Here is a 14,649-nt window from a genome sequence, read left to right on the forward strand (position 1 = left end):
ACCAGTAAATTGCTGAAAACTTTGTAAAACCATATAAAATCCATTTCAACTCAGAAAAAATATGAATAATATATCAAAATACTCACAAAAATAAACTCTATTCAAATAAAATATAAAACAAAAATGTGTGTCAAAATAAAAATCCATTTATTTTTAACTTCTTTAATTATGCCTTTTCATTTATTTAAAATGCAAATTGAATTCAATAAATAATTAAATTCCAAAAATTAAATTTTAACTATTCAGTAACTAAATAAAATGATAAGATTAATTTTCTTTATCATAGTTGCATTAACTTAATTATTAGTGGTAATTCATAAACCCTAATTTGAAAATTCTAAGTTACTATTTTCTTAAATAATAATAAATCAAGAAAATACTAAAACCAATCTTAATTTAGTAACTTAAATATTGTGAACTTAAATAATTTTAATTTGCAAGTTATTATTTTTAAAACCTAGTAATAATTGTTAAACCCTTATCTCTGAATTAAATCTAATTAGGAGTTACCCTAATTATTAATTCTTGTAGAAGTTAATAAAATGCCAAACCATTAATAATTATGCTTCAAAGTAATTAGTTACCACACCTATATTTCCAATCATCATTTTAGGAGTTGTACCATAATTTAGAAACCCTAGTTTCAATTTGAGTAAGACCTTGATCCCATTATTTTATGTGATCATTTGAAAATACTTTAACCCTAAAACCCTAGTTGCTTATCACATGTGATCATGTGAATTTCACCTTACATAGAAACCCATATTATGTGACCAATGAATGCATGCTTATGAACCATTAGCATAAACCAAGTCACATGAGATTATCAATTCATGTTCCTATTCTTAATTAAAACCTATATGATTCACTAGTATCACTCAGGAGCAAACCCTAACTTATTAGAGTAGTTCAATTGATCACCACTCCTATATACCATACCATTAGAATCAACCTCAAACATCAAACCCTAGTAGAGCCATAATGATAAACCCTAGTACCAACCTTGTGTAGCAATTCACAACACATGCTCTTATTCAACTAAACCTTACTTAGGAAATGATAAACCACTTAGCTTAGAGGCCATTAGAGATTATTTAGTGAAGCAATTGTGAAACCATAGTAAACCCTAATAGCTAATTATAGAACCATCTTAATAACTATCCTTTGATATGATACCATAATCAACCATAGTAATAAACCTACCAATACTTGTTGTATATAGAACCAATTCAACTTAAGAACCCAACTAGTTCCTATTAGTGGAACTAAATAAATTCAATAGTAAACCCAAGAAAGCCATAGCACCTATATATAGTAGTTCATATTCTTATTTTAACCTGTTCTTCAAAAGTTATTCTTTTGAAGTACAGATGTCAATCAAACCTTAGAAGCCTAATCCTTCTTTGAAATACTAAATATTTCTTAATTAACATGTTCTTCCAAAGTTATTCTTTTGAAGTATAGTATAAGTAATCATCAACCATGTTCTGTAGAACTTAAAATTGACAACTGTTCTTTACATATTATTCCACCACTATTCTTTATGTGTATGATTATTATGATGTCTTATATCACTTGGATGTGATGCTAATATAACCAAACCCTAATAAGAACCTTGTTTGAGAATCATTCTAAAAGTGCAACACACCCTAAAGAAATCTTTACAACTCATCCATCTTAAATCATCGAGGTTAGGTTACGATTGGGACGATTGCATCTCATACTATGCATTATAGCATCTTTGCCAGTTCTTTAAACATTGTCCTTACCAGACGATGATGGTATTTCAGAATTTGGAGTTATCACGTATCGAAGCTTTTGCCTGCATAATCTTGCAGTCAAGAAAGGAAAGTTCATCGCTTGCTCATGTCATTTGATTATTTGTATCAAACTATATGCAAAGTACTATACTTATCACTCATGCATTGAAAAGCAAAGTATTATTTTACAATTATGAATATGACTATGTGGTGGGCAATGGAACCATGGTGTGTGTTGATATGGTGGAGGTTCCATTGCATGGGTTATATCACCCTAGGATTAATTACCAATGCCGTCCAGTGATTCTAGCGCCGTACATATCGCGTTATCCATAAGATCTATAATGGCTCTGGGGAAGTCAGCTGTATCTTTTCCCTTCTGCACGCCAACGGATCGGAGAGCCGGTGGGGTGTTGGAGGCACTACCGCAATAGGTTGGGAAATCCTTTTAAATCCCCATCCATTAGTGATGATAAGCTCTACGATCTATGATGGATTGTCCGGAGTACACCATGAGTAAAGCCGTATTATCGGGGGAAGTCTACTGGAGGTGTACGGTTGGACAAAAGGGTGGGTTTGCAGGGTCGCGGAGAAGGCAGTGATTGGCTTGGATCTTATACTGGGCCTCACACCAAAGGAAGTGTGGACGAGCCGAGGACATACTCTCGGCCGGCAACATGGTTAAGATCTCTTGTGGGGTAAAGTAACGCACCTCTGCAGAGGGTATCAAGAATTGTGACTGTCACTCCCTGTTCCGGGAAGGGAACTGCGAACGCGGCAGGAAAGGAACTCCACGAAGTTCTAGTCAACCTGTGAAGACTGACGGGCATAGTTTTCAGAATAAAATAAACCTTTTGAAGAAATGATTACAAAAACTTGCATTGGCCTATGACTTTCTGGTCTATGGCTGTAGCTAGTGCATGATACACATATTTCCTAATATGAACTTGCTGAGTACGCTCGTACTCATTCTATCCCATTTGAACCCCCTTCTTAGATCAAGGCGCCGAAGGAGAAACTACCGTGGAACTCGAAGACAGAGGAGTCAATTGTAACCAGATGAAGAATTCAATCGAAGAAGTCAATGGAGTCAACTTCTGCACCAACTATAATGGAAACCTAGACTAGTAATAGAAGGGAACCTTTCCCTAATCATAGCACCTAAGTAGCTAGATTTCTATAGCAAGCCAATTAGCTCTTAAGCCTGGGTTAGCAACAAGTTAGACTACGAGTCGTTCTTCTGGAGCTTTATTTGAAGTTTTACCTCACTGTAAAGTAGGAGGCTGTGTGGATCTTATGTAAACAGTTCGTGTGTACTTCTATAGACATACCTTGGACTCGCATATGTTTCTGTTGTACCACTCTGAGAGATGTAATATGGGTGGAACGGTGTTTCACTTGTGTTATGTCAACGACTTGTGTACTACACCATGCAGTGGTACGTTGGGTCACCACAGCTGGTATCAGAGCAAATGCTTTGACCCTAGGATTAAAACCCTTTAAAGGAGACCTATAGGTTTGGTAGTGTCTATAGGAAGGGATTTAGCTAAGCCAACTATGCTAAACCAACTATTCTTTTGACTTGAGATGGGTATTCACTTGAGAATAATCCTGACACACTTGAGTCAATCTTTCTTATCTATCTTTCTTAAGTTAGTTAGTTATCTTGCTTCATTCCAAATAATTAGAACACCATTGAAGCTTAAGATAATGGGTGGTAGTAGACCACAGTTGGTATACAATACATGGTAGTCCAAAGAGAGGATACAACCATAAGGAAGATATCCTATTGGAAGAAGTATACCAATGCAAGTTATAGTTAAGTAAGAGTCATTAAAAATGTCAAATGGCTGATGTTAAGTAAGGGAGATAAGTTATATAAGGTAGTATATTTCTATGATGAGTCAATCATAGGAGGTAAGGAAGAGTGATAGGAGTTACATGAGTCTACTTTCAATAATAAACTAGGTACTCATATATGATTCACTTGAGAATCATGGTATGATGGAGTAGAACATCATAAGTACGATAACAAAAGGATGATAAGGAGTAGGATTTAGGGAATAGTTCGAAAGCTTAGGCCTTAAAATCCTAATAACTGTACCAAGTATGTTAGAACCTTAATCCTTAATTTGAAGAAGGCTTATTTAGAGCAGATCACATAGAGAAATCCTAGAGTTATAGGTGGTATATTCTAAACAATCATGTGTTTAGAGTAGACATGTTAGAACTAATTGTATTATAGGAAGTAGTCCTCAATAGCACATATATATGGTATACTATTCTGTTAGTACTTCTAAAGAAGACTAGGTTAACTTCAACTATCCCAAGCCTTTTTGTTTCAAGTTTGTCTCATTGCAAATGTGCAATTAAGATAAATGTTGAGACCATTAGTAGAAATTCACGTATTGTGCTAAGTATCACGACCTAAACCTATCTTATGTGGTGTTATATACTACACATCTGATCCTGATGTTTAGGGATGTCTTACCCAACTACTATATTCAGGCATATAAGGATGTGTATTATAAGCACAAAGCTGGATTTTCTTGGATTTTATTGGATTTTCATTGTTTGACTAGATCCATACATGAAGTTTGATTTTGATATGCAAATGCATGTTGCAATATCAAGCTCTTACTTGATGTTATAGGTCTAGAGGGTAAAGGTATTCATGTAAGGAAGTGACGAATCCTGAAGATTTTGAAGATAAGATGAAGGTTCACTAGAAGAAGGAAGTAAAGTTGTGAGAAGCAACCACAACAATCTGAAGGAAGGACTAATCAAAACTCACTTCTATCCTTAAATAAGGAGTACTTCAACATGGAAGTATCATGGAAGTGAGAAAAATAGTGAATATGGAGCAGTAGAAGTGGAGCCATATGCCTTATGGAAGAAGGGAATGCAAGTGAAGTCACTTACAATACTATTTTCATAGTGTCAACAAGTGGTTATCTTGCAAAACAAACCCTAGAAGAAGGAAAATAGACAAGAGAAGTCGCAGCTGGTATCATAAGACCGCAGCTGATATAGGATAACCATGAAGAGAAAGAATGTAAAGTGAGATATATCTTAACCAAAACTTTGTAAGTAGCCACAACTGGTAGGTAGATATTGCCTAAAACCATAACATAGCCACAGCTGGTATCCAATAAGCCACATCTGGTACTAGGTAGTCTGCAGCTGGTACCAGATAGCTCACAGCCTGAACATTTCTTTACCCTAAAAGAAAGGGGGATTCCGCAGCTAGTATTTCGCAGCTGGTATTCCATAGCTGGTAAATATTTAGTTGGAGGATTCACATCTGATATCCACAATTGTGTGGATACACCACAAAGAATTCTTCGTGAGACTCTAGAAAAGTATAAACCTAAACCAGACTTAAATCAACTACCAACCTTGGAGTTTACTGATTAGAAGAAGGGAAGTTTGAAGATCATTAGTAAACTCCAAGGGGGAGAGGAAAGATGAAGGAGAAGTATTAAGATATTGTTTGTAGTATGATAGATGAAAAAAGGTCTGAACTGAAAGGAAGTCCGATCTTATTTTCATAAGGTTGTTGGGAACTATCCATATAATGGTACTCTCAGGAGGTTGTCAGACCAGAAGCCGAGGTTCATATCTCGAGGAAGTAGGGGTTAGACCTTAATTAGAGTGGGTAATTGTAATTACTCGAAACCAAGAGAGCTCAAGTAAGTCTAAGAAAATGAAGTTGGATGAAGAAGTTATCGGAGGACAATCAAAGCCTAAGAAAACAAAAGACCGAAGGGTTTGACCATACCAAAACTAATGATTATTAGAAAGATTCCTTTCATGGAACCTAAAGAAACCAAAAGGAACATAACTAATATAGACTAGAAGCCATGATTGGATGGACTAAATGAGTCTAATCCATTCATAGGACAAAACAACCAGGACCATGCCTACTGTAAATACCTTACCAAGTACCAATACTTTCGTTATGGTAGTAAGGGAAAACAATACCCTACCTTAAATAAATCTTTTAGAATTAAGGTTTGGACATCGCAGCTGGTACACCATAGTGCCATATTACATCGCAGCTGGATTACCGCAGCTGGTAGAACCAAGCTTTGAGTACTCAAATAGGAAGATGTCACCACAACCATTAGTAAAGTCCATTAACACAATAAGATGTCTTAATCCAAGAATCTTTGGAGAGTAAGCCTATAAGCTTAGAGTGTAGGAAGAAATCATAGAATAGAAGAAAGTATCAGTGCCAAACGGTAGAGGATTCCAGTAAAGATCTGGACAAGGGATATATCCAACTATATCTAGTGTGACCACCATGGAGTTGAAGGATGGTGATCTGTTCAAGACATTTCAACATTCCGAAACATGAGAGCGTTCGAACTTCGGGACGAAGTTCAGTTTAAGGGGGAGAGGCTGTAATATCCCAGGTTTAGAGGCTACAAAATGAGAGAACACCAAAGTGTGCATTGCATTCATGCATAGAAAATCCGGGGGATTTTCACGCTTTCAAATAAAACTTACCACAGTAACTGAAGTTTCATTTGACTTGCTGGAACTGAAGTAGATCATCAAGTCAAGCGCTATAAACTTCTCTGTGATCTTGGCTAAAACCTTATTTTGGGTAGAGATGATTTGATCTATGGATTAGATCAAATGGAATTAGATTTACAACAACACATTCCTTAAGAATCAAACCCTAACTTATTAAACACTTAAAAGTTAGTAACTACCTTTGTGTGTAAATTAATTCACTTCTAAACTTATTACCAAATAAGGTAAACCACAGGGTCTAAAGTGCATAAAAGCCACACATTCTTATTTAAATCATAACTTATTAAGTATATGGAATATCATAAAACTAAATCCATTTACATTACAAATTATAGTTCAAACTATTTGAATAAAACTAACTATGGGTATTTTGAAACTCATATGATCATGCCTTGGTGAAATCAAACACCAACTATCCAAATTTGAGGAATAACCTTCAACCTTGATCTTTTGATCAATATTATAATATAAATCCAATCCAATATGATATAGTGACTCATCCACAATAATAAAACCATCCACAAGATATTTAGTAACAAATGCCACTTGGCTATCCAAAAATAAATCATATGAGAGGATAATGATCTTGCCACATAGGATGAAAATATCTACATGACTTGCTTTCCAAGCTATGCCACCTCATGCTCAAAGGATTGCTATGGATGAGGGCATGACAACCAAGCACCTTACTCATCTAACCAACACAAGAGTCACCACCTATGTGTCATGATACTAGAGCTTGCCCCAGCCTATAAATAGAGCCACACCCTTCATCCATTTGCTCATCAAGTACCATGATACATGGGAACAAACACATAGAGCCACTCCATGTGAATTAGCTAGGATCAAGATGAAGAAGCTAGGAGGTGTAGGCATACCACAAGATGCAGGTTTATCAGATTTCATGAAGAACAAGCTACAGAAGATACCAAGGTAGAATTCCTAGGAAAACCATATATTTATAGGATCATATCATCATATCCTAAGTAGGACCTTAGGATATTACAAGACATTTAGAAGTGAGAGAGAATTCTAACCATAGCCATGTCTATCCTAGAGAATACTAGGGTAGTATTACATCTTACTTGTTTAAACCAACCTTAAATCTTGTAGATGAGAGCCATGTTCTATTAGTAAAACATAACCAAAGCTTATGCTCATATTCTAATCCTAGTTGTGTATCACATTGGTGATCACTACTTAAACCCTAAACTACATTTGAATTCCAACCCATGGATTAATTTGGATTATAACTAGAACCCTACCATACCTCATGCCTATTTATACTTCAATTTAGTGAAGCTTATGCAAAACCCTAAACCTTTCAAGTAGAATTCACACCACATAGAATATTATGTCCTAACTTGTGTATCATGGATCACAAGTATAAACCAATCCATATACACTTATAGACTAAATGCCATTTGGTGAGTAGAGTGAAACAAACATTCAATTCTATTTGGCTTTCCAAGTACTTGCTTTGGGAACCAAATGAAATAGTATTTTTATAAAACAGAATCACCACAAGAGCAATTGAATAACTATGAGGATTATAGGATTCATCCTAAATAATTTAAGTCAAAGCTTGATTGATGATTATAGAGGTTATATCACCACTCTTCTTAAACTCTAAGAACCATCATTCACATAAAATCATGAACCAATCCCATTTCCTTTACCATTTGTTAAACCCTAGCCATAATTAAATAATATGTGAGTAATCACTATGGTTAAGCACTAGAAAAATAGAATATGTTCATCATGCACATGTTCTAAATTTCAAATCAATTAAAACATGTTTAATTCCTTAATTAACAAAGCAATTGAGATAAACCCTAAAATCATATCTATTAGAAAATTTGAATTGTGTCTCATAAGAACCCCAAATTAATCAATTATAAAGTGGTTGTTTATAAACAAAACAATACAGTAGGTAGCATTATCAAATTGTTTTGATATTCAAATATTTTATAACCTGTAAAACAAAACAGAATTCAAATTTGAATTCAAACAACAAAATAGAAAACAGAAATTCGAAAAAGAAAAAGAGAGGGAAACCTACCTGGCTTACCTGGACCGCAGCAGCCCGAAGCCAACCCAGTAGCAGCCCATGTCAAAGCCCAGGAGCAGTCCAGCCCACGTCCAAATACCGTTTCGCTTGCTTTAAGAATCGTGCGTGGAGAAATAACGTCACCGTCGTCGTCTCCGAGCTCGACAGCGCGGCGGAGCCAGTAGGCCACGACCTCGTCGTCGATAAGCATGCCCCGGACGTCGCCAGACACTCAAAACCACGCCCAACCTCTCTCGCGTCCGAGCTTATCCGCGGACGAGGAGATCCTTGCCAGCTAGAAGTTTCCAGAGACCGCCACCTCTCCAACCATGGCCGTCGCCATGTCGAGGCCACAGGGCTTCTCTTGGCCTATAAATAGGTGGAGGGCATCACCGTGCACACCTTGTTCGCCTCCGCCACTCCATTTCTTCTCAGACAGCCTCTATGTCACACATTTATCCTCATCTGTTCGCCGGAGTCGAAGACGAAGCCGATGAAGGAGGCCACCCCAGCCTCCGGCGCGTGGTCCAGGAGGAGCGCCTGGACTCAAGGAGCATCTTGGAGGAGCCCAGCATCCAGGGGAGCCGTGTGGAGGATCAATTTCCTTGTTCCCTTCTGCAGCACATCGTCGGGAGATCTCCAATCGCCGCCGTCTCCGTCAACCATCGCCGGAGCCGACCACACCTTGAGCTTCAGGGTGAGCATACGCGTCTATAGCACATACTCTCGCTTCCTGGCATCGCCTGTAGCCCTAGTTCGCATGTTGGCCGGAGTAGCACCGCCGCAGCACCCATCGCCGGCGATGCTCCGGTGATCCCCTCGCTAAACAATCATCACCATTCGATTCGCCTCGTTGAACTCGTTCAGTAGAGCCTAGTCGCGCATCTCGGGAGGCCGTAAATCGACGGCGCCACTAGCTACTGACCGCCGGCGTTTAACCGCCGGTGAGGTCAAGGGTCCTGGTCAACTTTGACCGGTCCTCGCTTGCGTGGCAGCCGACGTGGAGACAAGCCCCACCAGTCAGTGTCTAGGGCTAGATCTGTCCCGGTACATTTAGTGTTTGTTGTTTAATTTGAAAACCAGTAAATTGCTGAAAACTTTGTAAAACCATATAAAATCCATTTCAACTCAGAAAAAATATGAATAATATATCAAAATGCTCACAAAAATAAACTCTATTCAAATAAAATATAAAACAAAAATGTGTGTCAAAATAAAAATCCATTTATTTTTAACTTCTTTAATTATGCCTTTTCATTTATTTAAAATGCAAATTGAATTCAATAAATAATTAAATTCCAAAAATTAAATTTTAACTATTCAGTAACTAAATAAAATGATAAGATTAATTTTCTTTATCATAGTTGCATTAACTTAATTATTAGTGGTAATTCATAAACCCTAATTTGAAAATTCTAAGTTACTATTTTCTTAAATAATAATAAATCAAGAAAATACTAAAACCAATCTTAATTTAGTAACTTAAATATTGTGAACTTAAATAATTTTAATTTGCAAGTTATTATTTTTAAAACCTAGTAATAATTGTTAAACCCTTATCTCTGAATTAAATCTAATTAGGAGTTACCCTAATTATTAATTCTTGTAGAAGTTAATAAAATGCCAAACCATTAATAATTATGCTTCAAAGTAATTAGTTACCACACCTATATTTCCAATCATCATTTTAGGAGTTGTACCATAATTTAGAAACCCTAGTTTCAATTTGAGTAAGACCTTGATCCCATTATTTTATGTGATCATTTGAAAATACTTTAACCCTAAAACCCTAGTTGCTTATCACATGTGATCATGTGAATTTCACCTTACATAGAAACCCATATTATGTGACCAATGAATGCATGCTTATGAACCATTAGCATAAACCAAGTCACATGAGATTATCAATTCATGTTCCTATTCTTAATTAAAACCTATATGATTCACTAGTATCACTCAGGAGCAAACCCTAACTTATTAGAGTAGTTCAATTGATCACCACTCCTATATACCATACCATTAGAATCAACCTCAAACATCAAACCCTAGTAGAGCCATAATGATAAACCCTAGTACCAACCTTGTGTAGCAATTCACAACACATGCTCTTATTCAACTAAACCTTACTTAGGAAATGATAAACCACTTAGCTTAGAGGCCATTAGAGATTATTTAGTGAAGCAATTGTGAAACCATAGTAAACCCTAATAGCTAATTATAGAACCATCTTAATAACTATCCTTTGATATGATACCATAATCAACCATAGTAATAAACCTACCAATACTTGTTGTATATAGAACCAATTCAACTTAAGAACCCAACTAGTTCCTATTAGTGGAACTAAATAAATTCAATAGTAAACCCAAGAAAGCCATAGCACCTATATATAGTAGTTCATATTCTTATTTTAACCTATTCTTCAAAAGTTATTCTTTTGAAGTACAGATGTCAATCAAACCTTAGAAGCCTAATCCTTCTTTGAAATACTAAATATTTCTTAATTAACATGTTCTTCAAAAGTTATTCTTTTGAAGTATAGTATAAGTAATCATCAACCATGTTCTGTAGAACTTAAAATTGACAACTGTCCTTTACATATTATTCCACCACTATTCTTTATGTGTATGATTATTATGATGTCTTATATCACTTGGATGTGATGCTAATATAACCAAACCCTAATAAGAACCTTGTTTGAGAATCATTCTAAAAGTGCAACACACCCTAAAGAAATCTTTACAACTCATCCATCTTAAATCATCGAGGTTAGGTTACGATCGGGACGATTGCATCTCATACTATGCATTATAGCATCTTTGCCAGTTCTTTAAACATTGTCCTTACCGGACGATGATGGTATTTCAGAATTTGGAGTTATCACGTATCGAACCTTTTGCCTACATAATCTTGCAGTCAAGAAAGGCAAGTTCATCGCTTGCTCATGTCATTTGATTATTTGTATCAAACTATATGCAAAGTACTATACTTATCACTCATGCATTGAAAAGCAAAGTATTATTTTACAATTATGAATATGGCTATGTGGTGGGCAATGGAACCATGGTATGTGTTGATATGGTGGAGGTTCCATTGCATGGGTTATATCACCCTAGGATTAATTACCAATGCCGTCCAGTGATTCTAGCGCCGTACATATCGCGTTATCCATAAGATCTATAATGGCTCTGGGGAAGTCAGATGTATCTTTTCCCTTCTGCACGCCAACGGATCGGAGAGCCGGTGGGGTGTTGGAGGCACTACCGCAATAGGTTGGGAAATCCTTTTAAATCCCCATCCATTAGTGATGATAAGCTCTACGATCTATGATGGATTGTCCGGAGTACTCAGGGTGGGCATAAAAACCGTGAAACCGAACACCGAACCGAAACCGAAACCGAACTAACCGAAATCTCGGTTTTTTCCATTAACCGCTATTTTTTCGGTTTCCATTTATACTAACCGAATTAAATTTGGTAGAATTCGGTTTTTAGCCCCACCAACCGAACAAGACCGAATTGACCGAATTGAGTAACCTACCCTCAATTTGTGCATAAACCGATCATTCCATAGAAGCCCAATTGCGTTTGATGTTCCAAAAATTGTTCATTCAATGTATGACTTTGGTCTTTGATGTACTAGCTTTTCTAAATATAGCGTGAAGCCTGCATAATAGAACACGTCGCTCGAAGTCTTAGCTACCCCTTTTAATCGCTCACGAGTGATGCACCTGTACCACGAGTGCCGCAGCCTACCAAATAGCATCCCTCCACGATTGGTGCTCATTTGTCGATTTCTTGCGCAGTTGATGCTTTTTCTGTTGATATGTCAATCACTATTTGCTTTCTTCGGTGATGCCTACTATTTGTTCAAGTGAGTAGGTTCATTCGGTTTTAACCGAAAACCGAACCGAATTTGTCGGTTAACCGAATCTTTGGTTTCGTAAATTTTCATGCCAATTTCGGTTACCATTTTTGAAAACCGAATTTGTTCAAAAACCGCAAAAACCGAACCGAAATTTCGGTTAAAACCGAATGCCCACCCTCACGGAGTACACCATGAGTAAAGCCGTATTGTCGGGGGAAGTCTACTGGAGGTGTACGGTTGGACAAAAGGGTGGGTTTGCAGGGTCGCGGAGAAGGCAGTGATTGGCTTGGATCTTATACTGGGCCTCACACCAAAGGAAGTGTGGACGAGCCGAGGACATACTCTCGGCCGGCAACATGGTTAAGATCTCTTGTGGGGTAAAGTAACGCACCTCTGCAGAGGGTATCAAGAATTGTGACTGTCACTCCCTGTTCCGGGAAGGGAACTGCGAACGCGGCAGGAAAGGAACTCCACGAAGTTCTAGTCAACCTGTGAAGACTGACGGGCATAGTTTTCAGAATAAAATAAACCTTTTGAAGAAATGATTACAAAAACTTGCAGTGGCCTATGACTTTCTGGTCTATGGCTGTAGCTAGTGCATGATACACATATTTCCTAATATGAACTTGCTGAGTACGCTCGTACTCATTCTATCCCATTTGAACCCCCTTCTTAGATCAAGGCGCCGAAGGAGAAACTACCGTGGAACTCGAAGACAGAGGAGTCAATTGCAACCAGATGAAGAATTCAATCAAAGAAGTCAATGGAGTCAACTTCTGCACCAACTATAATGGAAACCTAGACTAGTAATAGAAGGGAACCTTTCCCTAATCATAGCACCTAAGTAGCTAGATTTCTATAGCAAGCCAATTAGCTCTTAAGCCTGGGTTAGCAACAAGTTAGACTACGAGTCGTTCTTCTGGAGCTTTATTTGAAGTTTTACCTCACTGTAAAGTAGGAGGCTGTGTGGATCTTATGTAAACAGTTCGTGTGTACTTCTATAGACATACCTTGGACTCGCATATGTTTCTGTTGTACCACTCTGAGAGATGTAATATGGGTGGAACGGTGTTTCACTTGTGTTATGTCAACGACTTGTGTACTACACCATGCAGTGGTACGCTGGGTCACCACATCTTCCTTGTTGTTCAAACACCTTAACCAGAAAATATCTAGACTCTAGAGAACAATCATGCAAACCAAATTTTAACAAGCTCTAAGTAGTTCTTCATTAATGGGTACAAAGTACATGATGCAAGAGCTTAAACATGATCTATATGAGCACAACAATTGCCAAGTATCAAATTATTCAAGACATTATAGCATCTACCACATGCAGCATTTTCTGTTTCCAACCATATAACAATTAACGAAGCAGTTTCAACACCGTCATGAACATTAAAGATAGAACTAAGAACACCAGTGTTCATATGAAAAAGCGGAGCGTGTCTCTCTCCCACATAAGCATGAATTTATTCAAACATAAACAAAAACAAAAGCAAACAGACGCTCCAAGTAAAGCACATAAGATGGACCGAATAGAAATATAGTTTCAAGAGAAGAAACCTGATAAATTGTTGATGAAGAAGGGGATGCCTTGGGCATCCCCAAGCTTAGATGCTTGAGTCTTCTTGAAATATGCAGGGATGAACCACGGGGGCATCCCCAAGCTTAGACTTTTCACTCTTCTTGATCATAGTATATCATCCTCCTCTCTTGACCCTTGAAAACTTCCTCCACACCAAACTCGAAACAAACTCATTAGAGGGTTAGTGTAATCAAAAATTCACATGTGTTCAGAGGTGACACAATCATTCTTAACACTTCTGGATATTGCACAAAGCTTCTGAAAGTTAATGGAACAAAGAAATCCATCAAATATAGCAAAACAGGCAATGCGAAATAAAAGGCAGAATCTATCAAAACAGAACAGTCCGTAAAGACGAATTTTAAAGTGGCACCAGACTTGCTCAGATGAAAATGCCCAAATTGAATGAAAGTTGCGTACATATCTGAGGATCACGCATGTAAATTGGCAGATTTTTCTGAGTTACCTACAGAGAATTCTGCCCAGATTCGTGACAGACAGCAATGCTGTTTCTGTGCAGCAATCCAAATCTAGCATCAACTTTACCATAGAGACTTTACTTGGCACAAAAACATGATAAGGAGAGGTTGCTACAGTAGTAACAACTTCCAAGACATAAATATAAAAAAAAGTACTGTAGTAAAATAAACACATGGGTTATCTCCCAAGAAGTTCTTTCTTTATAGCCATTAAGATAGGCTCAGCAATTTTAATGATGCTCGCGCAAGAAATAAGAGTTGAAGCAAAAGAGAGCATCAAAAAGCAAATTCAAAACACATTTAAGTCTAACATGCTTCCTATGAAAAGGAATCTTGTAAATAAACAAGTTCATGAAGAGCAAA

This window comes from Lolium perenne, chromosome 6 (genome assembly GCF_019359855.2).
Source record: "Lolium perenne isolate Kyuss_39 chromosome 6, Kyuss_2.0, whole genome shotgun sequence".
In the NCBI taxonomy this organism is placed as follows: domain Eukaryota; kingdom Viridiplantae; phylum Streptophyta; class Magnoliopsida; order Poales; family Poaceae; genus Lolium; species Lolium perenne.